Raw genomic sequence first — 16,382 nt, 5'->3', positions numbered from 1 at the left:
CACACTTAGAAACTTGTCAATACCATTTAAAGAAGAAAACATAATTTACCAGATTTTGATTGTCTTTGGGAGGCTATGGTGGATTTTAGGGAAGCTAGTAATTCTTCCCTGGTTAGAGCATTTTCACTTGAGCAACATTACTATCTGCTTTCCCAGATTCTCATCCCAAAGTAAAAAAACAAAAACAACACAATTTCTTCTTAGAGCTGAGATTCCAAACTGACCTGATTATTCTAACAATGACCTTATCACCTCCTGTCCCTTTGCTGGCAAACCGCTCCAGTTTCTTTGCCAAGAAAACCCTAGGGGCAGCCAGGTAGCACAGCGAGTAAGGGCACCGGCCCCAGAGTCGGGATGACCTGGGATCAAATCCGGGGCTCTGATACTTAGCACTGATACTTAGCACCACACCCAGAAATAACTGGCCATGTAACCTTGAGCAAGTTACTTAACACCAATTACTTAAAAAAAAAACCCTAAATGGGGTCAAGAAGACTTGGAAACAACTGAACAACAGCAAAGCTTGCATTTACATAGTGCTTCAAGGTTTTGCACAGTACTCATAACAACTTTCCCCATTTTCCAGATATGAAAACTGAGACTCAGACAGTCACTTGATGTGTAAATGACTTGACTAGAGAATCCACAGTTAGTAAATCTGAGAAGTTATAAACCCAGGTCTTCCTGATACTCTCAGTTGCTAATACTCTTCCTCCAAAACCATCTTGTAGCTAACTGCTTTGTATGAATTCACATGTATTCTCTTTATATTTATTCTGTATATATTTAGATACATACATCTTGTCTTCCTGATTAAAATGTAAACTCCTTGAGAGTAAAGATTGTTTCATTCTTTGTCTATATATTGTATGTGTGTCTCCAACACTTAGCATAGCAAATACCTGGCATGCAGGAGGTGCCAAATAAATTCCTGCTGATTGATTGACTCCTACCTCCAAGTCTAGCACTAACCTTTATGCAGCACTGCCTTTCATTGGTCATCCAGGAAGCCTGGCTCTACCACTGAACATCATCTTAAGCTGGCCCACCACACTGAGGGTTCATGACCCAGGAATGAACAAGAAGGTACCAGAGGAAGTATGGAGTTGTGCACAGAGTGTTGAGTTTGGAGTGAGTGAGCCTGATCTCTGACATTAGCTGACTGTGTACTCACAAGCAGACTCTCTGAAAGTCAGTTTTCTTACATGTAGCACAGCATACTTGTCCTGGTTGCCTCATGAGTTCAGTTTGAGTGGGAGTTTCTTCTGCTGTAAAATGAAGGTGTCGGTCTTGGGATCTTTTGATCATAGTCATTTCGGAGGAGATTATTTGTGATTGGCCAATCTGGTCTTACTTCAGGGATAATACATCAGAGAGGACACCAACCCACCTATGGTGAGCAGTGGTGCTCATTAGTTAAGGAATGATGCAATCACAGACTCAAAACTAGAATGGAGTTCTAGAATGGAACTAGTCCAACCTCCCTTGAAGGCTACACAACCTTTTCCATATCCTTTCTGTGCACAAGTTGCCCATCCTCTGCTTGGACACAGAGAATAATGGGGAACTCACTACCTTCTAAGGCCGTCTCCCCAAGGTCTTCAAAAGGATGTTGTAAAAGGTGGTGTGGGTTGGTCTAGATGTCATCTAAAATCCTTTGGGTCTGTGAGTTTCTGTGAATTCTTAACATAGGAGTGTTTGGATAGCTTGGTAGCTTACTACCTGTCAAGCAAAAGGAATTCCTTTAGATAGGGGATGGCTCAGGTGACTACTCTGGATCTTTTTGGTCCAAAAATAAAACTTTATGATACTTCGAGCCTCTGAGTTTGTGTCAAGGAGCTCAAGGAACCTCCCCACTCCCAGAATTTCAATGGAGTCACCTCCGTTGTAATCTTGAAGCTCTCATCCAGTGTTCTTCATCTATGAAATGAAGACGGTAAATTGATATATCCCAGTGCTTAGAAAATGAGGTGCGTTATCACGAGCAGCCTTGGGAACAAGACCACGTTCAGGACAGAAAGGCAATTCATATTGTTCTCCCCTATTACCAGAGCATGGGTTTGTAAAAAATGAACCAGACCCAAGCTGCATGTTCAGTGATATCACCTTTATGGGAAACTTCAGGGATAAAAAATCACCTCTTTCCCCCTTCAACCTTAATTCTCTGCCTTATGGCGGTCCAAGCATCTAGTATTCTATCAGAGGGATACCTCTTCTGTTCTCACTGTTTTGGGCTGTCCTGTCTGATATCTATAGACTATCCAGGCTGAAAAGGCCCTCCCAGGGCATCTCAACCAATCCCTCTCAGAGTAGATATGCCCTCTATAGCCCCTCTGGCTTGTTACCATTCAGCCTCTCCTGGGTAGTGACATCATGATGTGAAACGTATCACCTCCTAAAGCAGTTCTTTTCATTCCATTGTTAGACAGTTCTAATTGTTAAAGTACTGACAATGCAGTGTGCAGCAAATAGTAGGTGCTTGATAAATAAACTGGTTGGTTGATTCTTTATATTGAACCCAAATCTGCCTCCCTTGATGGATCTGTGATGTCATCAGTATTGATAAGACCTTCCTTCCCCTAGGCCAGGTCCCATACTCTCCACACTCTCTAAACTGGTCTGATTCTTTTCTGTGTATTTTAAAGATATTTTTTTGATATCTTGTTTTTATGTCATCTTCATTTCCAAATATATCCTTTCCCTTCTGCACTCCAGAGAACTATCTCTTGTCACAAAGGATGAAAAAGGGGGGCAGAGTTTACCAAAATTAACCAATGAATAAATAAAAATTAATTAATAAATAAGCTGAATTGAACAGTATATACAATGCTCTATACCCATAGTCCCCTATATCTGCAAAAAAAAGGAAGGAGGGTAGTTTTAATTTTTCCATTTACGTTGCTACAGTGATTGTGTATATTGTTTTCTTCTTGTTTCCCTTTGAATCTGTTCCTAGAAGTCTTCCCAAAGTTATTTCTAGTTTTTATTTTCATTGTTTCTGATGGCACAATAATATTCCATTACATTAATGTACCATAATTTGCTTAACTATTCCCACAATTAATAGGCATTTACTTTGCTCCCAGTACTTTGCCATTATAAAAGTGCTGGTATAACTATTTTGGGCATATGTAAGTATTTTTTTCTGTCTTCAACCTCCTTGGTGTTTTTGCCTACCAGTGAAATCTCTGTGTCAAAGGGTATGAATAATTTAGTCACTTTTTTTTAGCATAGTTCCATGTTGCTTCTCAGAATGGCTGGACTAATTCACAGCTCCACCAACAATGTATTAGTGTGTCTATCTTTCCACCACCTCTCCAACCTTGACTATTGCCATCTTTAGTAATCTTTGCCAGTTTTCTGGATTTGTGATGAATCCCAAAAGTTGTTTTGTGACTGTATATTCATGAGAGAATGGCTGTTGACTTCACACATTTGTTAGTTCTTGATATAACTTGCACATAATATCCTTTTCAGATACATGTGATGTGAATATTTTCCCAGTCCCAAGCTTCCCTTCTCATTCTTGTTTCATTGATTTATTAATTTTTTTAATTTCATGTAATTGAAATGATCTATTTTTATCTTTTCTGAGCTCTTCTATCCTTTGGTTAATAATTCTCCTCCATTGTCTGTTATAAAAAGTAACTGACCTGATTCTCTCCTATTTATTTTTTAATAATCTAGTTTTCTCCTTTTTTAAAGGTCATGCAACTAATAAATGGAAGAACCACTAACCAGCTTGCTAAAATAAAGGAATTTGACCTCAAAGGTCCTTTCTTTCTGAGATTCTGTGATTAATCAATCAACAAACATTTATTAAGCATTTACTGCATGACTTTGATATTCAGAGCCAATATACATTTTGAGCTTATTGTGGTCTATGGCATAAAGTGTTTTATCCATCACTCTCTGTAAATACTTCCTCATCTATAAAATTAGAAGGTTGAACAAGTTGGTCCTTAAGGTTCCTTGCAGCTCAAAATCCTACAGTCTCAGGGGAGCTAGCAAATGTCCAAGAAAACTTCCTCTGGTTCTTTTAATGCCTCATTGATACCAACCAGGACAATATCACTTGTCTTTTTTGTTATTTCACACTTTTCCCTCCAAGACCAGCCTACTTCCTTCTCTTATCATGCGTGTGTTGGTGGTCTCTTTTATGTTACTTCTTGTGTATAAGATATTATTGATAACAAGTTGCAGTCAACTTAGCATGAGTCCTCCAACTGCCCTTTGGCTTTTGGAGGACACAACAATGGATGAGATGATTCCTTCTGCCCTCAAAGAGTTTATAGTATAGTGATGGAGAATAAGACCTGTGCACTCACAACTGCTTCTTAGACAAGGCACTAATGAGCACCATGGGGCAGGGGGAAAAATAACAGGTCCTAGTACTGTCTCTGCCATTAAATCACTTTGTGACCTTAGTCAAGTCCTTTCCCTTGTTTGTCCTTAGTTTCTCCTTCTATAAAGTGAAGGCATTGACATTTTCCCCCCTCTAAGTTTCCTTCCTAGTCTCACTTTCGACCTTCTATGAAGCTATAAACCTATGAACTTAGTCCTCTATGATTGTAGGTGATTTAAAAAATAAGAAGGTCTCATTTATAACTCTAAGATATGTATGCATCACCAGGTCACCTTCTATCACCCCACACCTTGTATGTGGTCAAGAATTAGCCAGTATTATTCATTAACTGTTTAAGTGATCACTTAGGACATATTTAACATATATCTGATTTATTAACATTATAATGATGCTGTATATATTTCACACATGTAAAGTATGTATATTGTATGTACTTGTGTCTGACATTAGAATGTTGTTGTTGTTCATCTTTTGTTTTCAAAGAGGACCAATGACCTCATAGGGTGATGTCGTGACTTGCATGTGAATTAGATTTAAGTGAGGCAGGGCTGTGCAAAGTAATCAGTCTCACTCTGAGTAAGCTCACTGAAAGGAGGTATTATTTCTCTGCACTTACAGCCCTGGTACATAGCATAGTGCCTTACAGATAGGTAATAATACTATGATTGGTTACCTTCTAAGCTTATATTGAAGGACAGAAAGAAGGCAAAGGAGAGAGGTATATGGAGCCGGATTATATGAGTGCCCTGCCCACATTCCTAATCTGAGCCATCATCCAGCAGAACCAGGTAGATACTGATGTTAGGGTCCAAAGGTATAGGCGTTCAGGCCTAGATGGGTTCAGAGAGTATTTAGGCCAGTGGTGTCAAACTCAAATAGAAATGGGGGCCAGTAAACCATACATAAAAATCTCTGCAGGCCATATACAGCATTGCCTTAGAAAACCACATATTAACATTATCTATATTTTAACATATTTTAATTTATTTTGTTCAATATTTCCAAATTACATTTTAATCTAATTCAGGCTATGCTTGGGAGTGTTGGGAGCCACATGGGGCCAGCAGGCCAGGTGTCTGACACCTCTGATTTGGTCCATTCCTCCTAGCTCATGAGGCAACTATGGTGTAATGATGTATCTGGACAAAGAGTTGTTGAGTCATTTTTCAGTCACATCCCAGTCTTTTTGACCCCATTTGGGGCTTTCTTGGCAAAGCTACTGGAGTGGTCTACTGTTTTCATCTATAGCACATTTCATAGATGACAAAACTGAGACAAACAGGGTTAAGAACCTAAGTTTCAATCTTGGCATGGCTATATGCCACCTGTATGACCTCTATTCTGTGGACCTCCGTTTCATTTTTTTTTTTGGTAGAATGAAGGGATCATATTAGAATATCTTTGTGGTTACATTTGCATACTAAATACCCTCTGGGCTTCCTGATTAAGTCATTCACACAGTTACATTAATGCCACATGACATCACATTAATGGGGCAATTAATGGATTTGAGATCCTTCGTTGCCCTGTTGACTTATATTAAAGTTGTGGCCACTAAAACTCCTAGCACCTCCTCAATTTTTTTTAAACACAAACTGTCAAATAGCACCTTCCCCATGCCATAGCTGAGCATGATTTGTTTGAATTCCAGTAGAAACTTTTTTTTTCCTATTAAATGTCATCCTGTTGTGAAAACTCACCATTCTGACCTGTGGAGATCTTTGCTGATCCTGGCTGTCTCCCTTTTTGTTAGTTGCCTCTTTAGGGCTGTGTCACCTACATGTTGGATAAACCAGCCCTCTGCATCACTACTTAAAATAATTGGAATTAGGCGCAAAAAATTTACAGATTCAGAACTGCGAAAGACCTTAGAGACATTTACCGATGAGGACACAGAGAGGTGAGTGATCTGTCCAAGGTCTCCTAGCTGGTATGTGCAAGAGTCAAGACTAACATCCAGGCCCTCTGACTGCAACATCAGTGTGGGTTCTCTGCTAATACTATGGAACAGCCCAAGATATGGCCATGAAGCTTCCACTTGAAGTGATATTACATAAATGTTATTTAGGAAAGGGAGGACTGGACCTAGGTTCAAATCCAAGCTCTACCACTGACTAGCTTACAGTCACACATACTGGGGCTAATCACTTGGCCTCACTAAGCCTCAACTTCTGCATCTGTAAAATGGGGATAATAATACTTGAGTTACTTACCTTGCAAAGCTGTTTGAAGTATTGCATATCAACCAAATAGGGCTATATAAATGTCAAATATTATTAACCTCTTTGGACCTCAGTTTCTTTCTTTGTAAAATAAAAAGTTTGGTCTTCAAGGTTCCTTCTCTTTGAGGTTCTGTGATCAATCAATCAGCAAGCATTTATTAAGCACCTAATATATGCTAGTCAATGTGAATACAGATATGCAGAAAAAAGCAATCCATACTCTCAAGAAACTTGCTATCAGGGAAGGTGGCATATATACATATATGTGTTATATGTGTGTGTATTCATTTATATGTACACATAAAAATATAAAATAAATAAGTAGCTAAATGCAAGATAGTTAGGGAGGGAGGGCACTAGCCATTGGGGCAATCAGAAAAGGCTTCACGTAGAAGGTGGTGCTTGAGCTAGGTCTTGGGCTTCTTGGGTTTATACAGAATAAAGTGATGAATTCATAGGAATTAGTTCTATCTCAGTGTCATTGTTCTTTAGGCTCTTGTCAGAAGACTGTTTTAGTAACTGGAAATCAAATTCTACTTTCTCTCTCCCTCCCTCTTCCTCTTCCTCCCTCTCCCTTTCCCTCTTCCCCCTCTCCTTTTCTTCCTCCCCATCCCCCCACTCCTACTTCTTTATTATACCCCCTTCCCACTCCAGCCCAGGAAGATTTTTCTTCAATTTTCCAATCTGCCTGGTTTGAAGAAATGGGATGACATTTGGGATAGTGATGCTTTTCTACCCTTATCACGACCCCCTCAAAACAAGACTTTCAAAGATGACAGAGAAATGGAATTGGTAAAAGGTCATGCTTACAAACAATCTCCCATCAGGCTCTGGTTCTAGCTCTAGCTCCAGTTCTGGGTCCAACTCCAACTCTAGCTTGGTTTATTGTGCATCCATGGTCACATTCCCACTCCCATCCTCATTTCCCCCAAACCCTAGGGGGAACTTCATTGTTTCATAAATTTTAGGTGGGAGACCCTTACCTGGAAACATGTCCCCACTCACTTGCTTTGATTCTCAGAATGGTGCCTGGGCAGGCAGGACAATAGGAACCCAATGAGAGACACCAGTAGGCTTGACTGGACTGACTTCCAACCTCTCCTGATAATAATTGTGAGAATAAATAAATAAATAAATCCCTCCCCTAAGCACAGGGTCTCAGAGCTAGAGGGAGCCTCAGAAACCATCTAGTGCAACCCACAGCTGAGCAGGAACCGCCTTTGCCCCATTCTTGACAAGTGGTCATCCGGACTCTGCTAGAGAAATTCTAGTGATGGGAGTTCACTTCTTCCTAAAGTGGCCCAGCCCATCTGGGGATAGGCAGCCCTTGTTGGGAAGCTTTTCCTTATATTGAATTGAATTCTTCCCCTGTAACTTCATCCATTGTTCCTAGTTGTGCCCTTTGGGAGCAAATGGAACAAAGATAAGCCCTCTTCTTCATATTTATCCTTCAAATACCTGAAAATAACTTTTATAAGATCATGACTTTCAGAGCTGGCAGGAACCTTCATGATCATCCCATTCAGTGCTCCTCATTTATGGATGATGAAATTGAAGCCTGGAGCTGAAGATCACAGAGTAGCAATGGTAGGATTTGAATCCAGGTCTGATTTCAAACCCAAGCTCTTTCTTCTATACCATATTCAGCACCCCACCTCCTTTTTATAGCACTTAGAGCATTTTTCACATCAAATCTTGGAAGTAGGTAGTGCAAATATAATTTCCACTTTACAGATGTGGAAATTGAGGGTCAAAGAGGTAAAAACATTTTCTGGGTATCACAGAGATAATAAATGTCCGAGAGGGGATGGCAGCTTTCTTTCACTACAACAGGCTGCCCTAAATGAAATGTCTCCAAAGGCAGACATAGCAATTCTCATATTGGGGTTCTCATAGCTGCAAAGGCCCCCAGGTAGAATTGCCTTCCTGCCAATGCTTGGAAAAGCTCAGTATAATTTGGTACCAATAGGGAGTAAATCTGGGAACTTAGAGGTCTCCTAGCCCCCAGACTCTGTATTCTTTCCCCGGTAGCCCAGGGTGGGTCAGTAAGCCTATAAAAGGACTGAGAGCTCCTTGTACCACCATATCCTCATCCCACAAAGGGTGGCAGTGATCATTGAGCCATGAGACTTGGCTCAGAACAGAAGATGTGTGTATGTGTGTTGTGGTGGTAATAGTAGTAATAGAAAGAGCTCTGAATGTGGCTTCAGAGGACCAGAATTCAATTCCAGGTCTTTAACTCCCTATGTATTTCCTTGGGCAAGTTATTTAACCTACCTGGGCCTCAGGTTTCTGTTCTGTAGAATGGGGGCAGGGAAAGTTGGACTCCATAGGCTTTAAAGTCCCTTCCAACTCTAAATTTATGATACTGGGATCACTAAGATATTTTCTAAGTCCCATGATCCTCAGTCTAGTGCCCAGAGTAATGGGTGTGACCCTAACCCTGTATCTGTCTGCTTCTGCACGCCACATTTTAGGAAGATTATTGATAAACCAGAATTCATGCAAGCTGGATCTTCCCAAGATGGCAAGAGGCCTGAAAACCATATCATACAAAGATTGGAAGGATCTGGGGATGATTAGCTGGAGAAGAGAAAGAAGAGTGGGAGAGGAGGGAAAAGACATCATCTCTTATCTTCAAATATCTAAAAAAGCTGTCATTTAGCACCATCTATTAAACGCCTACAGTGTCCAAAGCACTGTATTCTGTGTGGGGAAGGAGACAGCATTTAAACAAACCATGACCCCCACTCTTTGGGAGTTCATAGTCTAGATTAGGTGTTTTCAATCTGGAGTATGTGTATGTACCTGGTGGTACAAGAAGCTTGACAAGGGGCATGGGAAGTATTCAGTAAGTAACTATGTTTATACTATTGAAAGCAATTAGTCTATGTTCTATTGACCATGGTTTTGGCTATATTTATTATGACCATAGAGATAGGACCTGGATCTACTTCAGCAATGTAAGCAGAGCCTGGATGAGGGCATTCTCTCTACCAGTGCAAGTCTACAGTGTCTTTGCAATTTATACTCTTAAAGAGATGGTTAGAATGTAGAGAAATTAAATTACTTGCCCAGGGTCATATAGATAATATGTATCAAAGGCAGGTCTTGAATACATGTCTTACTGAGTTTGGGGCCACTATGCCAAGCTTGCCTTTCTTCCTACATGATATTATATGTTAAACTTTAGAATTTATTTTCTTTCCTATTGGGTAGGAGGTAAGGGAAGGGGTATGGAGACCAGAAAACCAAGGAGCATTAGTCTGCGGTCATAGAGAAAAAGATGTAAACTTGAGGAAAGAAGTGGGAACAATGGGAGGGCAGAAAGAGGAGGCAGTTGTTGAGAGGCAGATTTCAGATCCGATAAGGAAGAAACTCCTTTATAATGAGAGCCATCCAAAGGTGGAATCAACTGAGTTACCTGAGCTGGGAATTCTGATGAAATGAATGAATGAATGAATGAATGAACTAACAAACAGACATTTATTAAGTACTTGGTACATGTAAGACACTGTTAAGTTCTGGGGAAACAAAGAGAAAACTAACAATCTCTGCCCTCAAGAAGCTTACGTTCTAATGGGGGGGGGGAGAGAACACATAATAGGATTCAGCTACAGGTCAGATGGAAAGATCCCATGGTCCTTAGAGTGCAGCAGCAAAGCAGATGAGAATGCCTCTTCTTTAATGGAGGTTGGGTGGCCACCTGTCAGGAATAATGATGATGGCAATGATAACTGAAACTGCTGCCTTTTAGCAAGGATCAGGTATAGGGCTAGGTATCAGAAAGACCTAGCTTCAAAGGCTACCTCAGATGTTTACTAGGTAGGAGATCCTGTGGCAAGTCATCTAACATCTCTCAGCCTTACTTTCCTCATCTGTAAAATGGAACTGGTAATAGTTGTTCCCTCACAGAGTTGTGGAGTTCCTTGAGGACATGGACTATGTTTTTGTGTTTCTTTGTATCCCAAACACTTAGGACAGTGTCTGGAATATATTATGTGCTTAGTAAATGTTTGTAGACTAACTAACTTTGCAAACCTTAGAGCATCATATAAAGGTCAGCTATTTTTATAGTAATAATACTATTTAAAGTTTACAAAGTACTTCCCTCTCACTGTAACCCTGATGTTCTGGAGGGAATTCTTGCTCAAATTGGGGTGACCTAGATGCTCTAAGAGGTCCCATCCAGTCTTGAGACTCTGTGATTCTAATATTCATGCCCATAGTCAGTCGATATCTATTCCTTCCCAGCCCTTTTCCCCCAAGAGGCTACATGTAAGTCAGCTTCTGGGGGGTAATTAAGGGCAAAAATACCAATCCTTTGGCCAGCCTCCAGGTCTGCTGGAGAAATACCAGCTGCTCTGGCTTCATAATGACTTTCTTAGAAGCCACATCTCAGCTTGGTAATAACGGAAACTTTAATTCTGCGAATGTTCCTGGGTTCTCCCCCGAACACCCGCCTTATCTAAGCACTCATATTTGTGTCCTTAATTGCAATCAATACACTCAAAAACAATTTGATTCCTGTCGGAGGCTATATTATCTGCTCTAAGAAGAATAAACTCTAGTACAGATTATGCAAATGCCATTTTATAACCCAGAGCATTATTACCGCGTCCACCGTATTATATATCAATGCACCCTTGCAATTAAACAGTCTGGCGTAGCCACCACAATTACCCTCCTAAATTATCACAAGCCATCCACCACCCATCCTCTTCGTAAATCACTTTCTTATTGCGCCTGCCCTATCTGTGTTCTCGTTCTTATTCTAAGAGCAGTATTGCTCGTCACCTAAATTCAGTGCCACGTGATTTATGGACCATACTTTACCCATATTGAAACTACTGTCTGCTTACAAGGAAACATAAACTTTGAATAACTCTGCCAGGCTGATTTTAACTACACTAATTTATGGTCGATGGGCTTGAGCGCCCCCTTTCCACGGCAAATTCCTCCCCTCTCCGGGGGAGCCAGCGGCATGTCGATCACGTGTTGGTGTTGGAGATAAGGCAGACAACAACAACAAACAGCAACAAAAGCCCCCAGCCGGGCCCAAGAAAAGAAAGAAAGGGAGAAAACCATGCCGCATAATTTTTAGAGGATTTATTTCCGAATTAAACACTTCAGCCTGTATGTGGAAACCTATTCATTTTTAAAATCAGCTTTCTTCCTCAGTTGTAAACAGGCTCTCTCTAAAACTTGTGCATGATTTTAATTACAGATAAGTTTCTCTTTAAAGGCCATTGCATTCATGCCTAGGTTGCTAAGCTGAATTCAATACATCTCTATGTTAAAGGTAGCAAGCTAATGTGTAAACAGGCGAAATATTGGAACCAATTGCAGTTAATTTGGTTTTGATCAATTCGCATTGACTGCACTTTCCACGCAAATGAGAGGTATGCTTGAGGTGTCCCAGGCCTGACGCCCATCAGAAACAGGACAGCCAGGAGGAGTGGGAGAGGTCCTGGCCTAACTTCAGAAGGAGCTAAGGTCTGCTCCTGACTTTATTGGGACCTTGCTGTAAGGCCCTGAATAAGTCAATTCCCCATTGGAAGCCTCTGTTTTCTTGTCTTTAAGTTTAAAGCCAAGTCAGGTTTGGAGTGGGGTATAACAGGTGAGCTATGGATGGATATCAGAGGGTCTTTGAAGTAGGATGGGATAAAATATTACATCTTTATTTTCACTAATCTCCACTGAAATTTAGCATTTCCTTCAATTAGGAATGTAGGTAATGAACCACATTAGAATTAAGTTTTACCAGACTGCCGATGCAAACCATGACATAAAAACCATTAAGAACCTCTGGTTCATAAGATTCCTTCTAGGTATGACATTCGGTGTTCTACTATTCAACCTTCTATGTTCTGAAGTTTTCCCCAAGTCTAACATTGTAGTCTTTGTTCTGAGGTTTCTTCCAGTTATAAGGCTGTGCTTTGTCTGTCTCACAGTCTATATTTTACATTATTAAATTTTGTGTTTTAAGGTTCCTGCCATCTCTGTCATTCCTTGTTTTTATGTTCTAGGTTCCCTTTCCACACTGACATTTGCTATTCTGTGTTCTAGGGTCCCAGTCAGCTTTACCATTCTCTGTTCCAAGCCATGTTATAGCTCTCATACTCTATGTTCTAAGATCCTCTCCAGCTCTGAGGCACTCCAACACACTTTGTACCCTGACACATTTTGTAGATGTTTCAGAGCTCACCCAAAGTAGGCTGGAGCAGGAAGTTCAGCACTGTCTCTCCCCTAAAGCACCACGATATGGCATTAAGAGCCTATGGGACCTGGCAGGTGCTGGGAAGTCAGTATAAAGATGTACTGCTATAAAGAGATGCAGACCTTAACTATTAGTGAACATTTAACACGCATAACCACTTCTTACAGGTACCTGATTTGCCGGCATTTTGGGCTCTGATGAGATTAGCTGTGGTACTTGGTTATGACAGATTGATTCACGAGCTGGCAGCCACTGGGCCTGCTCAGGCCCAGAGAGAAGAGAAAAACAATTCATGTTTAAGTCATGAAATGCTTGTGGTGCAAATGACAGATAAAGAGCAAGGAAATTTGGAGTTAATGCAGAGACTTCATCTGGGGCTGGCCCTAGACGGCCCTAGCAAACTGAGATCACAGGACTTCTAGTCAACATGGAGAGCTTAGTGTGGTTGACTAGTTTCAACTCTGCTGCTTTCTCATTCTTAAGTGAGTTATGACTCTTGCAAACTCTCAGTTTCTACATTTGTCAAATGGGATGGCATTAGAAGATCCAAAATGTTGGTTACAGCCCTGGCATTCTAGGATTCCAATGAAGGAGTGGTTAGGAATCAAGCTTTGGGTCATGGGGCAATAGATTTGGAACTAAAAGAGACCTGAGAGGGCATCTACTCCAAATCCCTCCAAAATGGAGGCTGGAGAAGTAAAAGGACTTACCCAAGGTCACACAGGTAGTATGTAACAGACCCTAGATTAGAATTTAGGTTCTGTAACTCCAAGCTATTTCTACTTATATTAGATAGAGAATACTTAGAGTATTCCTTGGTTTAATGGGACCTTTCAATGCTAATGTCAAATACTTTTTGATCAACAAGCTAAGTTAATCAACAAGTATTTATTAAGCTCCTACTTTGGGTCAAGCTCTGTATTAGGCATTCAAAAGCAAAAAATAAAAATGAAACAATATTTGTCTTTCAGTTTTCAAGGGAAGAAATCCAAGCTACCAATTGCTAAATGAAAAAAAAAACCTTCAAAACTAGAGAAACACTAATTAAAGTAATACTGAAGTTTCATTTCACTCCCATCATATTGGCAAAGCTGACAAAAAATATAAATGACACATGTTGGAGGAGTTGTGTGAAAACTGGCACATTAATGCACCATTGGTAGAACTGTGAATTGGTTCAGCCATTTGGGAAGGCTATTTGTAGCTATGCTCCCAAAGTCACTAAACTATGCATAGCCTTTTTTTACCCAATGAGCCTATACTCTGAAGAGATGAAAGAAAGATTAAAAGACATGTGTCAACAAAATTGTTTATAGCAGCTCTTCTTATAGGGGCAAAGAATTGGAAACTAAATGGGTGACCATTGGTTAGGGAATAACTAAATAAATCATAATATGTGAATGGAATGGAATACTACTGTGCTGTAGCAGCAAGCACCCCAAGCGTCCTCAGGGTTTGCTGCCAACGCAGGTTCTTGGATCTGCTTTGATAAAGGAAAGCAACTCAAAACGGGTTAATAAGCTTACTTTAATCAGTCAGACATATATCGTTTACCTTGTTCAGGGGAAAAGGTCAGCACCCAGAACTTCAAAGTACACAGACAGAATTATCAAGACAGAAACAGATCTAGTAGACAGATTTCAAACTGTCCAAACATTACATCCATACCCAGTCAACATCTGGGTTTCAACATCTGGGTTTTTTCAAAGCCGGGGGGCTCAGAACAACGGCTTCCCAGAATCCATATCAAATCACAGAACACTTCTCAAAGTGAGCCCCAAAACAAAGCTACACATCAGGGCTTATATAGCCTTCTCCTGACTCAGAGAATGTAACAACCTTATTGACTCACTGGCCAATCAAGAAGTATCTACTGAAAAACAAGCCTCCCACCCCAGGCTTCAGGTGCACTTTAGCCTAGGGGCAGGGAAGATCTTCCAAGTCTGCATTCCCATTACATGTGCCTAAATAAATTATGGAAGGGACAGTTTCAGAGAAAACTAGGAAGACTTATATGAACATCTGATGCACCCTGAGTAGGCAGAACTAAGAGAACATTTTGGGCAACTCTGAAAAATATAAATTTTTTTATCAATACAATGAACAGTTATGATTTTTGAGGACTAATTATGAAACATTCTACCCAATCTCCTGAGAGAGATGAGGAATTCAAGGTCCAGAGCAAGACATATTTTTTAGACACAGCCAATGCAAGGATTTATTTTGTCTGACTATATGTATTTGTTACAAGGGTATTGATTTTCTTTTTAATTGGAGGAGTTAGGAATGAGGGAGGGGAACAGAAGTTAAATTTATGTTAATTAAAACAAAAAAATCCCCTACCTAAAGGAGTTTGCATTCTATTGGGAATAGTTTACATTATGTAAATTACACGAATTTCCTTTATTTCTAGTCCTTTTTTCAGTCTGGACTTATGATTTAATTCACATAGGGAACCCCTAGTGAAGAATTCTCTCTACCAATGGAGATTTGTACCTACCCTGTATCTGATAGTCTTAGAGAGTTTCCTGGGGACACTGAGAAGTTGATTACTTTGCCCAGATTACATAGCCTGTATGTGTTGAAAGTGACACTTAAACTCTCGTCTTCCTGATTCTGAAACCAGCTTTCTAAATAATATACCACACTGCTCCTCTGAAATCATAATACCATGGCTTTTGGTAGCCAATCTATCCTATATGGACTCCTACACTCATCTCTACCTTGGTAGCAAACCTTTGATGACTTTCCATTTTTTATAGGATTAAGTCCAAGAACACCATATTTGAAGTCAGAGAAGCTGAGTTTGAATTCCACCTCTACCATTCTTTATCTTCTTAACCTTTCTGAGGTTTTGTTTTTTTATTAGCAAAACAAATGGGTTGGAATAGATGATCTCAGAGCTTGCTTCACACTCAAAACCTGGCATTCAATTCTGAAAGTTGCATTCAAGGCCATCCACAACCTGCCTTTGCCTTCCTAGGTAGCCTTTAATCTCTGTTTTATACACTCATCACTTTCTTAAGGACTCACTGTGTCTCAATTACATCTTTGCTAATCTTGTTTTCTTCCCTTAGAATGTTCCACATTTTTCTTCCTGCATATCCAAATCCTATCTTTGAAACTGTATCACTTAGCATGGTGCCTGGCACATTGCAAACACTTAATCAATGCTTGTTGACCGACTGACATCTTCCATAGGCTAGTTGATAATCCACCTCTTCCAATAAGCTTTCCTTGACCCTTTCAATCTTCATCAAGCTCTTCTTAATTGATTTACTGTCCCATACTCCACAGCAGCTCTTCCAAACCTTCTCTCTTCCCAAGCCTTACATGACATCCACTCCTTCACTCTCTCTGTTAAGATTCTCATCTCATATTTCACCAAAAATCTTCCTTTTTTCTCCTCTTCATTTTACATCTCTCATAAATCTTTATATATTATCTCCTTTTCCACCCTACTATCAAATGAAGAGGTGGCTCTTCTCCTTGCCAAGGCCCAGCCCTTGATTCCATTCATTCCCAGTCTCCATCACATTGCCCCTGCGTCTCTCTCTCTCTCTCTCTCTCTCTC

Source organism: Petaurus breviceps, unplaced genomic scaffold (assembly GCF_028583685.1).
Source record: "Petaurus breviceps papuanus isolate PSGF00001 unplaced genomic scaffold, PetGlider_PUasm1.0 140, whole genome shotgun sequence".
NCBI classification, from domain to species: Eukaryota; Metazoa; Chordata; class Mammalia; order Diprotodontia; family Petauridae; genus Petaurus; species Petaurus breviceps.
This window is presented reverse-complemented; position numbering follows the sequence as displayed.